The sequence below is a fragment of the Ranitomeya variabilis genome, chromosome 6 (assembly GCF_051348905.1).
Source record: "Ranitomeya variabilis isolate aRanVar5 chromosome 6, aRanVar5.hap1, whole genome shotgun sequence".
Classification (NCBI taxonomy): domain Eukaryota; kingdom Metazoa; phylum Chordata; class Amphibia; order Anura; family Dendrobatidae; genus Ranitomeya; species Ranitomeya variabilis.
The window spans coordinates 256,232,535-256,251,835 of record NC_135237.1 but is presented as its reverse complement, the minus strand read 5'-3'; positions in this window follow the sequence as shown (position 1 = coordinate 256,251,835).

Sequence of the window (19,301 nt, the reverse complement as noted above, 5' to 3'; positions counted from 1 at the left end):
CCACTGATTGATGTAGTGATTTTTTTTCAGGTAGATCTTAGAACCCAAATCAAGCAAAAAAATAAATAGGCTTTCTATGGCCCACTGAGTGAGAGATGGCACACACAGGAGTCAGGAGTGGCACACAAGCCCTGAGGCCAATATTTTTCTCCCACTGATTGATGTAGTGATTTTTTTTCAGGTAGATTTTAGAACCCAAATCAAGCAAAAAAATAAATAGGCTTTCTATGGCCCACTGAGTGAGAGATGGCACACACAGGAGTCAGGAGTGGCACACAAGCCCTGAGGCCAATATTTTTCTCCCACTGATTGATGTAGTGATTTTTTTTCAGGTAGATTTTAGAACCCAAATCAAGCAAAAAAATAAATAGGCTTTCTATGGCCCACTGAGTGAGAGATGGCACACACAGGAGTCAGGAGTGGCACACAAGCCCTGAGGCCAATATTTTTCTCCCACTGATTGATGTAGTGATTTTTTTTCAGGTAGATTTTAGAACCCAAATCAAGCAAAAAAATAAATAGGCTTTCTATGGCCCACTGAGTGAGAGATGGCACACACAGGAGTCAGGAGTGGCACACAAGCCCTGAGGCCAATATTTTTCTCCCACTGATTGATGTAGTGATTTTTTTTCAGGTAGATTTTAGAACCCAAATCAAGCAAAAAAATAAATAGGCTTTCTATGGCCCACTGAGTGAGAGATGGCACACGCAGGAGTCAGGAGTGGCACACAAGCCCTGAGGCCAATATTTTTCTCCCACTGATTGATGTAGTGATTTTTTTTCAGGTAGATTTTAGAACCCAAATCAAGCAAAAAAAAAAATAGGTTTTCTATGGCCCACTGAGTGAGAGATGGCACACACAGGAGTCAGGAGTGGCACACAAGCCAAGAGGCCAATATTTTTCTCCCACTGATTAATGTAGTGATTTTTTTCAGGTAGATTTTAGAACCCAAATCAAGCAAAAAAATAAATAGGCTTTCTATGGCCCACTGAGTGAGAGATGGCACACACAGGAGTCAGGAGTGGCACACAAGCCCTGAGGCCAACATTTTTCTCCCACTGATTGATGTAGTGATTTTTTTTCAGGTAGATTTTAGAACCCAAATCAAGCAAAAAAATAAATAGGCTTTCTTTGGCCCACTGAGTGAGAGATGGCACACACAGGAGTCAGGAGTGGCACACAAGCCCTGAGGCCAATATTTTTCTCCCACTGATTGATGTAGTGATTTTTTTTCAGGTAGATCTTAGAACCCAAATCAAGCAAAAAAATAAATAGGCTTTCTATGGCCCACTGAGTGAGAGATGGCACACACAGGAGTCAGGAGTGGCACACAAGCCCTGAGGCCAATATTTTTCTCCCACTGATTGATGTAGTGATTTTTTTTCAGGTAGATTTTAGAACCCAAATCAAGCAAAAAAATAAATAGGCTTTCTATGGCCCACTGAGTGAGAGATGGCACACACAGGAGTCAGGAGTGGCACACAAGCCCTGAGGCCAATATTTTTCTCCCACTGATTGATGTAGTGATTTTTTTCAGGTAGATTTTAGAACCCAAATCAAGCAAAAAAATAAATAGGCTTTCTATGGCCCACTGAGTGAGAGATGGCACACACAGGAGTCAGGAGTGGCACACAAGCCCTGAGGCCAATATTTTTCTCCCACTGATTGATGTAGTGATTTTTTTTCAGGTAGATTTTAGAACCCAAATCAAGCAAAAAAATAAATAGGCTTTCTATGGCCCACTGAGTGAGAGATGGCACACGCAGGAGTCAGGAGTGGCACACAAGCCCTGAGGCCAATATTTTTCTCCCACTGATTGATGTAGTGATTTTTTTTCAGGTAGATTTTAGAACCCAAATCAAGCAAAAAAAAAATAGGTTTTCTATGGCCCACTGAGTGAGAGATGGCACACACAAGAGTCAGGAGTGGCACACAAGCCCTGAGGCCAATATTTTTCTCCCACTGATTAATGTAGTGATTTTTTTCAGGTAGATTTTAGAACCCAAATCAAGCAAAAAAATAAATAGGCTTTCTATGGCCCACTGAGTGAGAGATGGCACACACAGGAGTCAGGAGTGGCACACAAGCCCTGAGGCCAACATTTTTCTCCCACTGATTGATGTAGTGATTTTTTTTCAGGTAGATTTTAGAACCCAAATCAAGCAAAAAAATAAATAGGCTTTCTATGGCCCACTGAGTGAGAGATGGCACACACAGGAGTCAGGAGTGGCACACAAGCCCTGAGGCCAATATTTTTCTCCCACTGATTGATGTAGTGATTTTTTTCAGGTAGATTTTAGAACCCAAATCAAGCAAAAAAATAAATAGGCTTTCTATGGCCCACTGAGTGAGAGATGGCACACACAGGAGTCAGGAGTGGCACACAAGCCCTGAGGCCAATATTTTTCTCCCACTGATTGATGTAGTGATTTTTTTTCAGGTAGATCTTAGAACCCAAATCAAGCAAAAAAATAAATAGGCTTTCTATGGCCCACTGAGTGAGAGATGGCACACACAGGAGTCAGGAGTGGCACACAAGCCCTGAGGCCAATATTTTTCTCCCACTGATTGATGTAGTGATTTTTTTTCAGGTAGATTTTAGAACCCAAATCAAGCAAAAAAATAAATAGGCTTTCTATGGCCCACTGAGTGAGAGATGGCACACAGAGGAGTCAGGAGTGGCACACAAGCCCTGAGGCCAATATTTTTCTCCCACTGATTGATGTAGTGATTTTTTTTCAGGTAGATTTTAGAACCCAAATCAAGCAAAAAAATAAATAGGCTTTCTATGGCCCACTGAGTGAGAGATGGCACACACAGGAGTCAGGAGTGGCACACAAGCCCTGAGGCCAATATTTTTCTCCCACTGATTGATGTAGTGATTTTTTTTCAGGTAGATTTTAGAACCCAAATCAAGCAAAAAAATAAATAGGCTTTCTATGGCCCACTGAGTGAGAGATGGCACACACAGGAGTCAGGAGTGGCACACAAGTGTCATGAATCCCCAATGGCTAGGGATAGCACAGGACAAGCAAAGTATAACAAAATATCGGACGAGCTCTAGGGTGATGGAACCTGGGCTGACCGCTGCCCTACGCCTGACAAACGCAACTAGAGATAGCCAGGGAGCGTGCCTACGTTGGTTCTAGACGCCACGCACCAGCCTAAGAGCTAACTAGTACTGCAGAGAAAACAAGACCTCACTTGCCTCCAGAGGAATTAACCCCAAAGGTACAGTTGCCCCCCACATGTATTGACGGTGAAATGAGAGGAAGGCACACACATAGAGATGATGTATATAGCTTTAGCAAATAGAGGCCCGCTAAAAACTAGAAAGCAGAATGATACAAAAGGGGACTGAGCGGTCAGCAAAAAACCCTAATCAAAAAAACCATCCTGAGATTACAAGAACCCATGTGCCAACTCATGGCACATGGGGAGAACCTCAGTCCACTAGAGCAACCAGCTAGCATAGAGACATTCTAAGCAAGCTGGACCAAAAACCAAACAACTGAAAATCAGCACTTAGCTTATCCTGAAAGATCTGGGAGCAGGTAGGCAGGAACCAAACAGAGCACATCTGAACACATTGATAGCCGGCAATGGAAATGACAGAAAGGCCAGGTAAAATAGGAAACACCCAGCCTCTGATGGACAGGTGGAAACCAAAGGCCGCAACCCACCAAAGTCACCCAGTACCAGCAGTAACCACCACAGGGAGCCCACCAACAGAATCCACAACAGTACCCCCCCCTTGAGGAGGGGTCACCGAACCCTCACGAGAACCCCCAGGGCGATCAGGGTGAGCTCTATGGAAGGCGCGGACCAAATCAGTCGCGTGAACATCGGAGGCGACCACCCAGGAATTATCCTCCTGACCATAACCCTTCCACTTAACCAAATACTGGAGTTTGCGTCTGGAAACACGAGAATCCAAGATCTTTTCAACAACATACTCCAATTCTCCCTCCACCAGCACCGGAGCAGGAGGCTCGACCGAAGGAACAACAGGCACCTCATACCTCCGCAACATAGACCGATGGAACACATTATGAATAGCAAACGATGCTGGGAGATCCAAATGAAAAGATACAGGGTTAAGAATCTCCGAGATCCTATAAGGACCGATGAACCGAGGCTTGAACTTAGGAGAAGAGACCTTCATAGGGACAAAACGAGAAGACAACCACACCAAGTCCCCAACAAGAAGTCGGGGACCCACGCGGCGACGGCGATTAGCAAACTGCTGAGTCTTCTCCTGAGACAACTTCAAATTGTCCACCACCTGATTCCAAATCTGATGTAGCCTGTCCACCACCACGTCTACTCCAGGACAATCCGAAGATTCCCCCTGACCAGAGGAAAAACGAGGATGAAACCCCGAATTACAAAAAAAAGGAGAGACCAACGTGGCAGAACTAGCCCGATTATTAAGAGCAAATTTGGCCAGTGGCAAAAAAGCAACCCAGTCATCCTGATCAGCAGAAACAAAACACCTCAAATAAGTTTCCAAGGTCTGATTAGTTCGCTCCGTCTGGCCATTCGTCTGAGGATGGAATGCAGATGAGAAAGACAAATCAATGCCCATCTTGGCACAAAACGTCCGCCAAAATCTAGACACAAACTGGGATCCCCTGTCAGAAATGATATTCTCCGGAATCCCATGCAAACGAACCACATTCTGAAAAAACAAAGGAACCAACTCAGAGGAGGAGGGTAACTTAGGCAAGGGCACCAAATGAACCATCTTAGAAAAGCGGTCACACACAACCCCGATAACGGACATTTTCTGTGAAACCGGGAGATCAGAAATAAAATCCATGGAAATGTGCGTCCAAGGCCTCTTCGGGATGGGCAAAGATAACAACAACCCACTAGCCCGTGAACAGCAAGGCTTAGCTCGAGCACACACTTCACAAGACTGCACAAAGGTACGCACATCCCTAGACAAGGAAGGCCACCAAAAAGACCTGGCCACCAAATCTCTTGTACCAAATATTCCAGGATGACCAGCCAACACAGAAGAATGGACCTCGGAGATGACTCTACTGGTCCAATCATCCGGAACAAACAGTCTTTCTGGTGGACATCGATCCGGTTTATCCACCTGAAACTCCTGCAATGCGCGTCGCAAGTCTGGGGATACGGCGGACAATATTACCCCATCCCTAAGGATACCAGCAGGCCCAGTGTCTCCAGGAGAATCAGGCACAAAACTCCTGGAAAGAGCATCTGCCTTCACATTCTTTGAACCTGGCAGGTATGAAACCACGAAATTGAAACGAGAAAAAAATAATGACCAACGAGCCTGTCTAGGATTCAAACGCCTGGCAGACTCAAGGTAAATGAGATTCTTGTGATCAGTCAAGACCACCACGCGATGTTTAGCACCCTCAAGCCAATGACGCCACTCCTCAAATGCCCACTTCATGGCCAAAAGCTCCCGATTACCCACATCATAATTGCGCTCGGCGGGCGAGAATTTTCTAGAGAAGAAAGCACATGGCTTCGTCACCGAGCCATTAGAACTTCTCTGTGACAAAACCGCCCCCGCTCCAATCTCGGAAGCATCAACCTCCACCTGAAAAGGAAGTGACACATCTGGTTGACACAACACAGGAGCAGAAGAAAACCGGCGCTTAAGTTCCCGAAAGGCCTCCACGGCCGCAGGAGACCAATCAGCAACATCAGCACCCTTTTTAGTCAAATCAGTCAAAGGTTTAACAATACTGGAAAAATTAGCAATGAACCGACGATAAAAATTAGCAAACCCCAAGAACTTCTGAAGGCTCTTAACAGATGTAGGTTGTGTCCAGTCACAAATAGCCTGAACCTTAACGGGATCCATCTCAATAGTAGAAGGAGAAAAAATGTACCCCAAAAAAGAAATCTTCTGGACTCCGAAGAGACACTTTGAGCCCTTCACAAACAGAGAATTGGCCCGCAAAACCTGAAACACCTTCCTGACCTGTAGAACATGAGACTCCCAGTCATCAGAAAACACCAAAATATCATCCAAATACACAATCATAAACTTATCCAGATATTCACGGAAAATATTGTGCATAAAGGACTGAAAGACTGACGGAGCATTGGAGAGTCCAAAAGGCATTACCAAATACTCAAAATGGCCCTCCGGCGTATTAAATGCGGTTTTCCACTCATCACCCTGTTTTATCCGCACCAGATTATACGCACCACGAAGATCTATTTTAGTGAACCACCTAGCCCCCTTAATGCGAGCAAACAAATCAGTAAATAATGGCAATGGATACTGGTATTTGACTGTAATCTTATTCAGAAGGCGATAATCTATACAAGGCCTCAGGGAACCATCTTTTTTTGCCACGAAAAAAAACCCTGCTCCCAGAGGGGACGAAGATGGACGAATATGTCCCTTTTCCAAGGACTCCTTAATATAATTCCGCATAGCAGTATGCTCTGGCAGTGACAGATTAAATAAACGACCCTTAGGGAACTTACTGCCAGGAATCAATTCTATAGCACAGTCACACTCTCTATGAGGAGGGAGCGAATTGAGCTTAGGCTCCTCAAAAACATCCTTATAATCTGACAAAAACGCAGGGATCTCCGAAGGAGTCGATGAAGCGATTGAAATCGGAGGTGCATCATCATGAACCCCCTGACATCCCCAGCTTAGCACAGACATTGTTTTCCAGTCCAGGACAGGATTATGAGTTTGTAACCATGGCAGACCAAGCACTAGTACATCATGTAAATTATACAGTACAAGGAAGCGAATCACCTCCTGATGAACGGGAGTCATGCGCATGGTCACTTGTGTCCAATACTGCGGTTTATTCATAGCCAATGGTGTAGAATCAATTCCCTTCAGAGGAATAGGAACTTCCAGAGGCTCTAGACTAAAACTGCAGCGTTTAGCAAATGACCAATCCATAAGACTCAGGGCAGCGCCTGAATCCACATAGGCATCGACGGAAATGGAAGACAGTGAAAAAATCAGAGTCACAGACAAAATGAACTTAGACTGCAGAGTATCAATGGCAAAGGATTTATCAACCCTTTTTGTGCGTTTAGAGCATGCTGATATAACATGAGCTGAATCACCACAATAAAAACACAAACCATTTTTCCGCCTATAATTTTGCCGTTCACTTCTGGACTGAATTCTATCACATTGCATAGTCTCAGGTGCCTGTTCAGAAGACACCGCCAACTGGTGCACGGGTTTGCGCTCCCGTAAATGCCGATCAATCTGAATGGCCATAGCCATAGACTCATTCAGACCTGTAGGCGCAGGGAACCCCACCATAATATCCTTAATGGCCTCAGAAAGACCATTTCTGAAGTTTGCAGCCAGGGCGCACTCATTCCACTGAGTAAGCACCGACCATTTCCGAAATTTCTGACAATATATTTCCGCTTCATCATGCCCCTGAGAGAGGGCTAATAAAGCCTTTTCAGCCTGAATCTCTAGGTTAGGTTCCTCATAGAGCAATCCCAATGCCAGAAAAAACGCATCCACACTGAGCAACGCAGGATCCCCTGGTGCCAATGCAAATGCCCAATTCTGAGGGTCGCCCCGTAGGAACGATATAACAATCTTGACCTGTTGAGCAGGGTCTCCAGAGGAGCGAGATTTCAAAGAGAGAAACAATTTACAATTGTTCCTGAAATTCAGGAAGGTAGATCTATCTCCAGAAAAAAACTCTGGAATAGGAATTCTAGGTTCAGACATGGGAGTGTGAACAACGAAATCCTGTATGTTTTGAACCTTTGCCGCGAGATTACTCAGGCTGGAAGCCAAACTCTGGACATCCATGATAAACAGCTAAGATCAGAGCCATTCAAGGGTTAAGAGGAGGTAAGAAGCAGCTAGACAGCAATTAAGGGCTAGGCAGCAAAACTCTGAAGGAAAAAAAAAAAAATTTTCCTTGAACACTTCTTTTCCTCCTGCTTCAGCCCAAACAATTAACACTTTGTGGGCCGGCTATACTGTCATGAATCCCCAATGGCTAGGGATAGCACAGGACAAGCAAAGTATAACAAAATATCGGACGAGCTCTAGGGTGATGGAACCTGGGCTGACCGCTGCCCTACGCCTGACAAACGCAACTAGAGATAGCCAGGGAGCGTGCCTACGTTGGTTCTAGACGCCACGCACCATCCTAAGAGCTAACTAGTACTGCAGAGAAAACAAGACCTCACTTGCCTCCAGAGGAATTAACCCCAAAGGTACAGTTGCCCCCCACATGTATTGACGGTGAAATGAGAGGAAGGCACACACATAGAGATGATGTATATAGCTTTAGCAAATAGAGGCCCGCTAAAAACTAGAAAGCAGAATGATACAAAAGGGGACTGAGCGGTCAGCAAAAAACCCTAATCAAAAAAACCATCCTGAGATTACAAGAACCCATGTGCCAACTCATGGCACATGGGGAGAACCTCAGTCCACTAGAGCAACCAGCTAGCATAGAGACATTCTAAGCAAGCTGGACCAAAAACCAAACAACTGAAAATCAGCACTTAGCTTATCCTGAAAGATCTGGGAGCAGGTAGGCAGGAACCAAACAGAGCACATCTGAACACATTGATAGCCGGCAAGGGAAATGACAGAAAGGCCAGGTAAAATAGGAAACACCCAGCCTCTGATGGACAGGTGGAAACCAAAGGCCGCAACCCACCAAAGTCACCCAGTACCAGCAGTAACCACCACAGGGAGCCCACCAACAGAATCCACAACACACAAGCCCTGAGGCCAATATTTTTCTCCCACTGATTGATGTAGTGATTTTTTTTCAGGTAGATTTTAGAAACCAAATCAAGCAAAAAAATAAATAGGCTTTCTATGGCCCACTGAGTGAGAGATGGCACACACAGGAGTCAGGAGTGGCACACAAGCCCTGAGGCCAATATTTTTCTCCCACTGATTGATGTAGTGATTTTTTTTCAGGTAGATTTTAGAACCCAAATCAAGCAAAAAAATAAATAGGCTTTCTATGGCCCACTGAGTGAGAGATGGCACACACAGGAGTCAGGAGTGGCACACAAGCCCTGAGGCCAATATTTTTCTCCCACTGATTGATGTAGTGATTTTTTTTCAGGTAGATTTTAGAACCCAAATCAAGCAAAAAAATAAATAGGCTTTCTATGGCCCACTGAGTGAGAGATGGCACACACAGGAGTCAGGAGTGGCACACAAGCCCTGAGGCCAATATTTTTCTCCCACTGATTGATGTAGTGATTTTTTTTCAGGTAGATTTTAGAACCCAAATCAAGCAAAAAAATAAATAGGCTTTCTATGGCCCACTGAGTGAGAGATGGCACACACAGGAGTCAGGAGTGGCACACAAGCCCTGAGGCCAATATTTTTCTCCCACTGATTGATGTAGTGATTTTTTTCAGGTAGATTTTAGAACCCAAATCAAGCAAAAAAATAAATAGGCTTTCTATGGCCCACTGAGTGAGAGATGGCACACACAGGAGTCAGGAGTGGCACACAAGCCCTGAGGCCAATATTTTTCTCCCACTGATTGATGTAGTGATTTTTTTTCAGGTAGATCTTAGAACCCAAATCAAGCAAAAAAATAAATAGGCTTTCTATGGCCCACTGAGTGAGAGATGGCACACACAGGAGTCAGGAGTGGCACACAAGCCCTGAGGCCAATATTTTTCTCCCACTGATTGATGTAGTGATTTTTTTTCAGGTAGATTTTAGAACCCAAATCAAGCAAAAAAATAAATAGGCTTTCTATGGCCCACTGAGTGAGAGATGGCACACACAGGAGTCAGGAGTGGCACACAAGCCCTGAGGCCAATATTTTTCTCCCACTGATTGATGTAGTGATTTTTTTTCAGGTAGATTTTAGAACCCAAATCAAGCAAAAAAATAAAAAGGCTTTCTATGGCCCACTGAGTGAGAGATGGCACACACAGGAGTCAGGAGTGGCACACAAGCCCTGAGGCCAATATTTTTCTCCCACTGATTGATGTAGTGATTTTTTTTCAGGTAGATTTTAGAACCCAAATCAAGCAAAAAAATAAATAGGCTTTCTATGGCCCACTGAGTGAGAGATGGCACACACAGGAGTCAGGAGTGGCACACAAGCCCTGAGGCCAATATTTTTCTCCCACTGATTGATGTAGTGATTTTTTTTCAGGTAGATTTTAGAACCCAAATCAAGCAAAAAAATAAATAGGCTTTCTATGGCCCACTGAGTGAGAGATGGCACACACAGGAGTCAGGAGTGGCACACAAGCCCTGAGGCCAATATTTTTCTCCCACTGATTGATGTAGTGATTTTTTTTCAGGTAGATTTTAGAACCCAAATCAAGCAAAAAAATAAATAGGCTTTCTATGGCCCACTGAGTGAGAGATGGCACACACAGGAGTCAGGAGTGGCACACAAGCCCTGAGGCCAATATTTTTCTCCCACTGATTGATGTAGTGATTTTTTTTCAGGTAGATTTTAGAACCCAAATCAAGCAAAAAAATAAATAGGCTTTCTATGGCCCACTGAGTGAGAGATGGCACACACAGGAGTCAGGAGTGGCACACAAGCCCTGAGGCCAATATTTTTCTCCCACTGATTGATGTAGTGATTTTTTTTCAGGTAGATTTTAGAACCCAAATCAAGCAAAAAAAATAAATAGGCTTTCTATGGCCCACTGAGTGAGAGATGGCACACACAGGAGTCAGGAGTGGCACACAAGCCCTGAGGCCAATATTTTTCTCCCACTGATTGATGTAGTGATTTTTTTTCAGGTAGATTTTAGAACCCAAATCAAGCAAAAAAATAAATAGGCTTTCTATGGCCCACTGAGTGAGAGATGGCACACACAGGAGTCAGGAGTGGCACACAAGCCCTGAGGCCAATATTTTTCTCCCACTGATTGATGTAGTGATCTTTTTTCAGGTAGATTTTAGAACCCAAATCAAGCAAAAAAATAAATAGGCTTTCTATGGCCCACTGAGTGAGAGATGGCACACACAGGAGTCAGGAGTGGCACACAAGCCCTGAGGCCAATATTTTTCTCCCACTGATTGATGTAGTGATTTTTTTTCAGGTAGATTTTAGAACCCAAATCAAGCAAAAAAATAAATAGGCTTTCTATGGCCCACTGAGTGAGAGATGGCACACACAGGAGTCAGGAGTGGCACACAAGCCCTGAGGCCAATATTTTTCTCCCACTGATTGATGTAGTGATTTTTTTTCAGGTAGATTTTAGAACCCAAATCAAGCAAAAAAATAAATAGGCTTTCTATGGCCCACTGAGTGAGAGATGGCACACACAGGAGTCAGGAGTGGCACACAAGCCCTGAGGCCAATATTTTTCTCCCACTGATTGATGTAGTGATTTTTTTTCAGGTAGATTTTAGAACCCAAATCAATCAAAAAAATAAATAGGCTTTCTATGGCCCACAGAGTGAGAGATGGCACACACAGGAGTCAGGAGTGGCACACAAGCCCTGAGGCCAATATTTTTCTCCCACTGATTGATGTAGTGATTTTTTTTCAGGTAGATTTTAGAACCCAAATCAAGCAAAAAAATAAATAGGCTTTCTATGGCCCACTGAGTGAGAGATGGCACACACAGGAGTCAGGAGTGGCACACAAGCCCTGAGGCCAATATTTTTCTCCCACTGATTGATGTAGTGATTTTTTTTCAGGTAGATTTTAGAACCCAAATCAAGCAAAAAAATAAATAGGCTTTCTATGGCCCACTGAGTGAGAAATGGCACACACAGGAGTCAGGAGTGGCACACAAGCCCTGAGGCCAATATTTTTCTCCCACTGATTGATGTAGTGATTTTTTTTCAGGTAGATGTTAGAACCCAAATCAAGCAAAAAAATAAATAGGCTTTCTATGGCCCACTGAGTGAGAGATGGCACACACTGGAGTCAGGAGTGGCACACAAGCAGAAAGGGCAATATTAATCTCCCACTGTTTGAATTTTTTTTTTCAGGGAGACTTTAGAAACCAAGTAATAAAAAATAAATAGGCTTTCTATGGCCCACTGAGTGAGAGATGGCACACACAGGAGTCAGGAGTGGCACACAAGCCCTGAGGCCAATATTTTTCTCCCACTGATTGATGTAGTGATTTTTTTTCAGGTAGATTTTAGAACCCAAATCAAGCAAAAAAATAAATAGGCTTTCTACGGCCCACTGAGTGAGAGATGGCACACACAGGAGTCAGGAGTGGCACACAAGCCCTGAGGCCAATATTTTTCTCCCACTGATTGATGTAGTGATTTTTTTTCAGGTAGATTTTAGAACCCAAATCAAGCAAAAAAATTAATAGGCTTTCTATGGCCCACTGAGTGAGAGATGGCACACACAGGGATGGCACTCTAGCAGAAATGCCAATCTTAATCTCCCACAAAAAAAAACAAACAAAAAAAACAGGGACTGTCCTACAATTACTATCTCCCTGCAGTAATCTCAGCCAGGTATGGCAGGCAGCAATAAGGAGTGGACTGATGCACAAATTAAATAAAAAGTGTGGACAAACAAAAAAGATAGCTGTGCAGAAAGGAAGGAACAAGAGCATTTGTGGTTTGAAAAAAGCAGTTGGTTTGCACAGCATCGTACACACACAGGCACAGCAACGCAGCTATCAGGGTCAGGGAGCCTTCTAGGGCAGCCCAATGAGCGACAGCACTGAGGAAAAAAAAATGTAGCTTCCACTGTCCCTGCAAACAAAAGGTGGTGTTGGACAGTGGAAATCGCTACAGCACAAGCGGTTTGCAGCTTTATGTACCCTGCCTATCACTATCCCTGCTTCTGAAGAAGCCGCAGCAACCTCTCCCTACGCTCAGATCAGCAGCAGTAAGATGGCGGTCGGCGGGAACGCCCCTTTATAGCCCCTGTGACGCCGCAGAAAGCAAGCCAATCACTGCAATGCCCTTCTCTAAGATGGTGGGGACTGAGATCTATGTCATCACGCTGCCCACACTCTGCGTTCACCTTCATTGACTGAGAAATGGAGCTTTTCGCGTCATTGAAACGCGACTTTGGCGCGAAAGTCGCGTACCGCATGGCCGATGCAACGCTGGGATCGGCTCGGTTTCATGAGACGCCGACTTTGCCAAAAGTCGGCGACTTTTGAAAATGAACGACCCGTTTCGCTCAACCCTAATCTTCAATGCTCTTACTGATGGAAGGAGGTTGTTGCTCAAAATCTTGCGATGCATGACCCCATCCATCCTCCCTTCAATATTGTGCGGTCGTCCTACACCCTTTGCAAAAACGCACCCCCAAAGTATGATATTTCCCTCATCATGCATCGCGGTTGGGACGGTGATATTGGGGTTGCACTCATCCTTTTTCTTCCTCCAAAACACAGCGAGTGGAATTGGTACCAAAAAGTTCTAATTTGGTCTCATCTGACCACTTGACCACCCTTCTGGATCATCCATATGGTAAATGGCGAACTTTAAACTGGCCTGGAAATTTTCTGTCAAGAGCAGGAGGACCTAGCATGCCCTGCGAGATTTTAATCCATGATGACATATTGTGTTATTAACGGTAATGTTTGAGACTGTGGTCCCAGATCTCTTCATGTCATTGACGACGTCCTCCCATGTAGTTTTGGGCTGATTTCTAACCTTTTTCAGAATCATCCTTACCACTCGAGGCAAGATCTTGCAAGGAGCCAAAGACCGAGGAAGATTGAAAATCATCTTGTTTCTTCCATTTCCTAATATTTGTGTCAATTTTGTCCCTGGTGACCTTAGACAGCAATTTGGTCTTGGCCATGGTGGAGAGGTTGGAGTTTGATTGAATGTGCGGACAGGTGTTTTTTATACAGGAAATGAGTTCAAACAGGTGCAATTAACCCCTTCATGACCGTGGGATTTTCCGTTTTTCCGTATTTGTTTTTCACTCCCCTCCTTCCCAGAACCATAACTTTTTTATTTTTCCGTCAATTTGGCCATATGAGGGCTTATTTTTTTGCGGGACGAGTTGTACTTTTGAACGACATCATTGGTTTTACCATGTCTTGTACTAGAAAACGGGAAAAAAAATCCAAGTGCGGTGAAATTGCAAAAAAAGTGCAATCCCACACTTGTTTTTTGCTTGGCTTTTTTGCTAGGTTCACTAAATGCTAAAACTGACCTGCCATTATGATTCTCCAGGTCATTACGAGTTCATAGACACTTAACATGACTAGGTTATTATTTACCTAAGTGGTGAAAAAAAATTCCAAACTTTGCTAAAAAAAAAAAAAATTGCACCATTTTCCGATACTCGTAGCGTCTCCATTTTTCATGATCTGGGGTCGGTTGAGGGCTTATTTTTTGTGTGCCGAGCTGGCGTTTTTAATGATTTCAATTTGGCGCAGATACGTTCTTTTGATCGCACGTTATTGCATTTTACTGCAATGTTACGGCGACCAAAAAAACGTAATTCTGGGGTTTCAGATTTTTTTCTCATTACGCCGTTTAGCGATCAGGTTAATGCTTTTTTTTATTGATACATCGGGCGATTCTGAACGCGGCGATACCAAATATGTGTAGGTTTGATTTTTTTTTAATTGATTTATTTTGATTGGGGCGAAAGGGGGGTGATTTAAACTTTTATATTTTTTTTATTTTTTTCACATTTTTTTAACTTTTTTTTTTAACTTTTGCCATGCTTCAATAGCCTCCATAGGAGACTAGAAGCAGGCACAACTCGATCGCCTCTGCTACATAACAGCAATCATCAGATCGCTGCTATGCAGCAGAAAATCAGGTGTGCTGTGAGCGCCGACCACAGGGTGGCGCTCACAGCTACCGGCGATCAGTAACCAAAGAGGTCTCAAGGACCTCTATGGTTACAATACTGAAGCATCGCTGACCCCCGATCATGTGACGGGGGTCGGCGATGACGTCATTTCCGGCCGCCCGGCCGGATGCGGTAGTTAAATGCCGCTGTCTGCGTTTGAAAGCGGCATTTAACTAGTTAATAGCGGCGGGTGAATCGCGATTTCACCTGCCACTATTGCGGGCACATGTCAGCTGTTCAAAACAGCTGACATGTCCCGGCTTTGATGCGGGCTCACCGCCGAGCCCTGCATCAAAGCAGGGGACCTGACGTCGGACGTACTATCCTGTCCGACGTCAGGAAGGGGTTAATACAGGTAATAGGTGCAGAGCAGGAGGGCTTCTTAAAGAAAAGCTAACAGGTCTGTGAGAGCCAGAATTCTTGTTGGTTAGTAGGTCATCAAATACTTATTTCATGCACTAAAATGCAATTTAATTATTTAAAAATCATACAATGTGATTTTCTGTTTTTTTATTTTTAGATTCTGTCTCTCACAGTTGAAGTGTACCTACAATAAAACAAAAACATGCAAACATGCAAAATTGGCAGTGTATCAAATACTTATTTTCCCCAGTGTACCAGTTCTAGCAGCTATATACACTAGTAATACCAACATTTCCATCAGTAGGATGCCTTGCAGAATGCCCATCAGTCAATCACCTGTACCCTGTACTAGGTCCATCTCATATCGACATTTTAAACTACCTGTAAGATTTTTCTGTAACCATGGGCTCTCTACCTGTTAGGACTGGCGGAACACACCAAATAATAATATTAGAGAATATGAGGTGCGTTCAGAGTCCGGGATCCACTGTGCAGAGATGACACCTGCAGCTGAGTAATGGCGGATGGACGCCCGCTCACACGTGGGTTTGAACTCACCCAGTGTGAATGGAGGCGAACTCTATTGCTTCACAGAGTCGCCGTAAATATGCTGTGCCCTGTTAGCAGTCACAGGGTGCGGCTGAAAGACACTAGTGGGATCCCTATGAATCACCCCCACTAAACTGGTGATTGGACTCGCTCTGACCCTCAGTGACTTTTGAGCCCGCGCCTGAAGATGCCCTGAGTAAGATGCTGAGTGAAAGCGGGAGTTCCCACCCTACACTGACCGGCTGTCAGGAAAGCGCACTGATTGCGCACGGTGCCGTACAGGCGGTCACTGCAAATAGATGCAGAAACGTGTGCTAAGTGTGCAGGTTGCACTGTCGGGCACTAGGTAGCTTCCACCACTCGCAAGCAGTCATCATCACTAGGAATGGGAATGATTAAGGAGCTTTCATCCATCGACAGACATTTATCTACACACACACATTATCAAGTTTATACTAGAACCTTTTATAGCTGTAGCTCTCAAGGACCTTCCTAATGGTCCAATAGGAGCTGCTACAGGACCTGAGCGTGTGACCCACAACCTCTAATGGGAGGTCGTCCCGTGGGCATGCTCAGTATGAGAAAAGCAGGACTTAGTCCCTGAAATGCCTGCTCGCTGCTGAACAGCACTGGCTACAAAGGCAGGGCCTGGAAAGGCAGCAGTAACCAAGCACACAGTATCAGCTTGAGCCAGACGCTGGGACCGATGTCTCCGCTAAGCAGGCTCCACTGCGGCTGGAGGAGAATAACCGCAGCGGACATGGTTCAAGATTCCCCCTGTGCAGTGGCGGGAACTCGACTCCTAACATGGCCCCCCTCCCTGGGCATCGCTACGCTCAAAGGCCGCAATGAGCAGCAGAGCATGAGTGTGCTCAACAGGCTCCCAGGTCCTGGCCTCTGGGCCATGACCCTTCCAATCCACCAGATAGAATTTTTTGCCACATACCACCTTACACCCCATAATAGCATTCGCCTTGTAATCGTCCTTGGACAAGCCCGATGTCCCGGCAGATGATTCAGAAAACCGGGACATGTGAACGGGTTTTAAGAGGATCACATGAAAGATTTCGGTGATACCCAGGCATGGAGGAAGGGCCAACTGATAAACTACAGGATTTACTTGTTCCAGGAACCAGAAGGGGCCTATGTAGCAAGGCACAAACTTAGTGGACTCAGCTCACAGCCTGATGTTACGGGCGGAGAGCCACACTAAGTCACCAGGAGCAAAGGTCGGAGCAGGGTGCCGATGTGCATCAGAAGAAACCCTCATTCTCTCCTTGGAGGCCCGGATGGCATCCTGTGTGCGGTCCCACCGCCCAGTCTGCCACCCTAGAATCGATGGATGACATGGGCATGGGCACAGGGACATGCGGATGCTGGTCATAGTTAAGGAGGAATGGGGTCTGCCCGGTGGAGTCGTCTACGGCGTTGTTCAATGCAAACTCTGCCCATGGTAGCAAGGATGCCCAGTCATCCTGCCTGGTGGAGACAAAATGTCGCAGGTATGTGACCAGATTCTGGTTGGCCCTCTCTACCAACCCATTTGTCTCGGGGTGGTACGCAGAAGAGAGATTCAGCTCAATGCTGAGTAAACGACAGAGCTCTCTCCAGAAGCGAGATGCAAACTGGGGATCCCGGTCACTGACAATTTTGTCTGGCATGCCATGTAGGTGGAAAACAAGTTTAATGAACAGCGCCACCAAGGCCCGTGCAGAAGGTAACTGTGGAAGAGGCACCAAGTGCACCATTTTAGGAAAATGGTTGGTGACTACCCAGATAACGGTGCAGCTGCGAGACTTGGGTAAGCCCACCATGAAGTCCATCCCGACCATCTCCCAGAACCTGTCTGCTACCGGCAGGGGGTAAAGTAACCCAGCAGGTCGTTGCCGAGGAGACCGATTCTTGGCGCAGGAGACACACGCCCGAATATAGTCTCCGATGTCACGGGCCATATATGGCCACCAGTACGTCCTTGCCAGAAGCTCAAATGTCCTCTTGGTCCCAAAATGTTCTCCCACCCTGGACGAGTGAGCCCAAGAGATAACCTCCGGTTGCAAATTAGATGGAACAAAAGTCTTGCCTGGGGGCACAGACTCTAGCGGAACCGGAGCCACAGTTCTCAGGCTCTCTGAAGGGACAATAAGCCGAGGCTCCTCCTCCTCCTCTGATGACACAAAGGAGTGAGACAGAGCATCGGCCCGAGTGTTCTTCTCCCCGGAGAGAAAATGGAGGGTAAAGTGGAAGCGGCAGAAGAACAGGTACCATCTGGCCTGGCGAGAGTTTAGCTGCTGGGCGGTTTTAAATACATCAAATTTTTGTGGTCGGTGAATACTTGGAAGGGGTAACAAGCCCACTCCGGAAGATGTCTCAACTCCGAAAAAGCCAACTTCATGGCTAGTAGCTCCCTGTCCCTGATGGAATAATTCCTCTCCGCCGGTGTGAAGGTCTTGGAGAAGAAGAAGCAAGAATGCTTCCTACCTTGAGCATCCTTCTGGAAGAGGACTGCTCCAGCACCGACGGAAGAGGCATTCACCTCCATGATAAATGGTTTATCAACATCGGGGCGATGTTAAATAGGAGCGCCAGCGAAGTGTGACTTGATAGAGAGGAAGGCCTTGGAGACCTCCTCCAACCACAATTTGGGATTAGCTCCCTTCTTGGTGAGGGCAACCAGGGGAGCTACCAAAGTTGAGAAGTGGGTAACGAACTGGCGATAATAGTTAATGAACCCCATAAAGCGCTGCACTGCTTTGAGATAATGGGGTTCCTGCCAGTCCATCAGAGCCTGTAGCTTGGCAGGATCCATAGCTAATCCCTGGGCGGAGATGATTTGGCCAAGGAAAGGCAAAGACTTTTGCTCAAACACACACTTCTCCAACTTGGCATAGAGGGAGTTTGCCCATAGGAGGTCGAAGACTTTGCAAACATCTCTCCGGTGGGAGTCTATATCTGGAGAGTAGATGAGAATATCATCCTGATAGACTACAACCGAGGTGGAGAGCATGTCCCGGAAGATATAATTTACAATGTCTTGGAAAATGGCTGGGGCATTACAAAGCCCGAAGGGCATCACCAGGTATTCATAGTGCCCATCCTTGGTGTTAAAAGCCGTCTTCCATTCGTCCCCCACACGGATGCGAATCAGGTTGTAAGCACCTCGCAGATCAAGCTTAGTAAATATCCTCGCTCCCTGCAACCTATTGAAGAGTTCAGATATCAGGGGCAGAGGGTATTTATTCTTAACGGTGATGGTGTTAAGACCCCTGTAATCTATGCATGAACGTAATTCTCCGTTCTTCTGCACAAAGAAGAACTCCGCCCCTGCAGGTGACACTGACTTCCTAATGAATCCTCTTGCCAGATTCTCCTGAATGTACTGAAACATTCCCTCCATCTCCAGGAGAGATAACGGGTAGACTCGACCCTGGGGAGGCTCAGCACTAGGCAAGAGGTCAATAGGACAGTCATAGGTGCGGTGAGGTGGAAGGGTCTCTGTAGCCCTCTTGGAGAACACGTCCGCATATGGCCAATAGTGCTTGGGAGAGAAGAAAGATCTGTGGGTACTTCAGTTGTAGCAACCTGAAAGCACTCCCTCAGACATCTACCCTCACAAGATTCACTCCATCCCA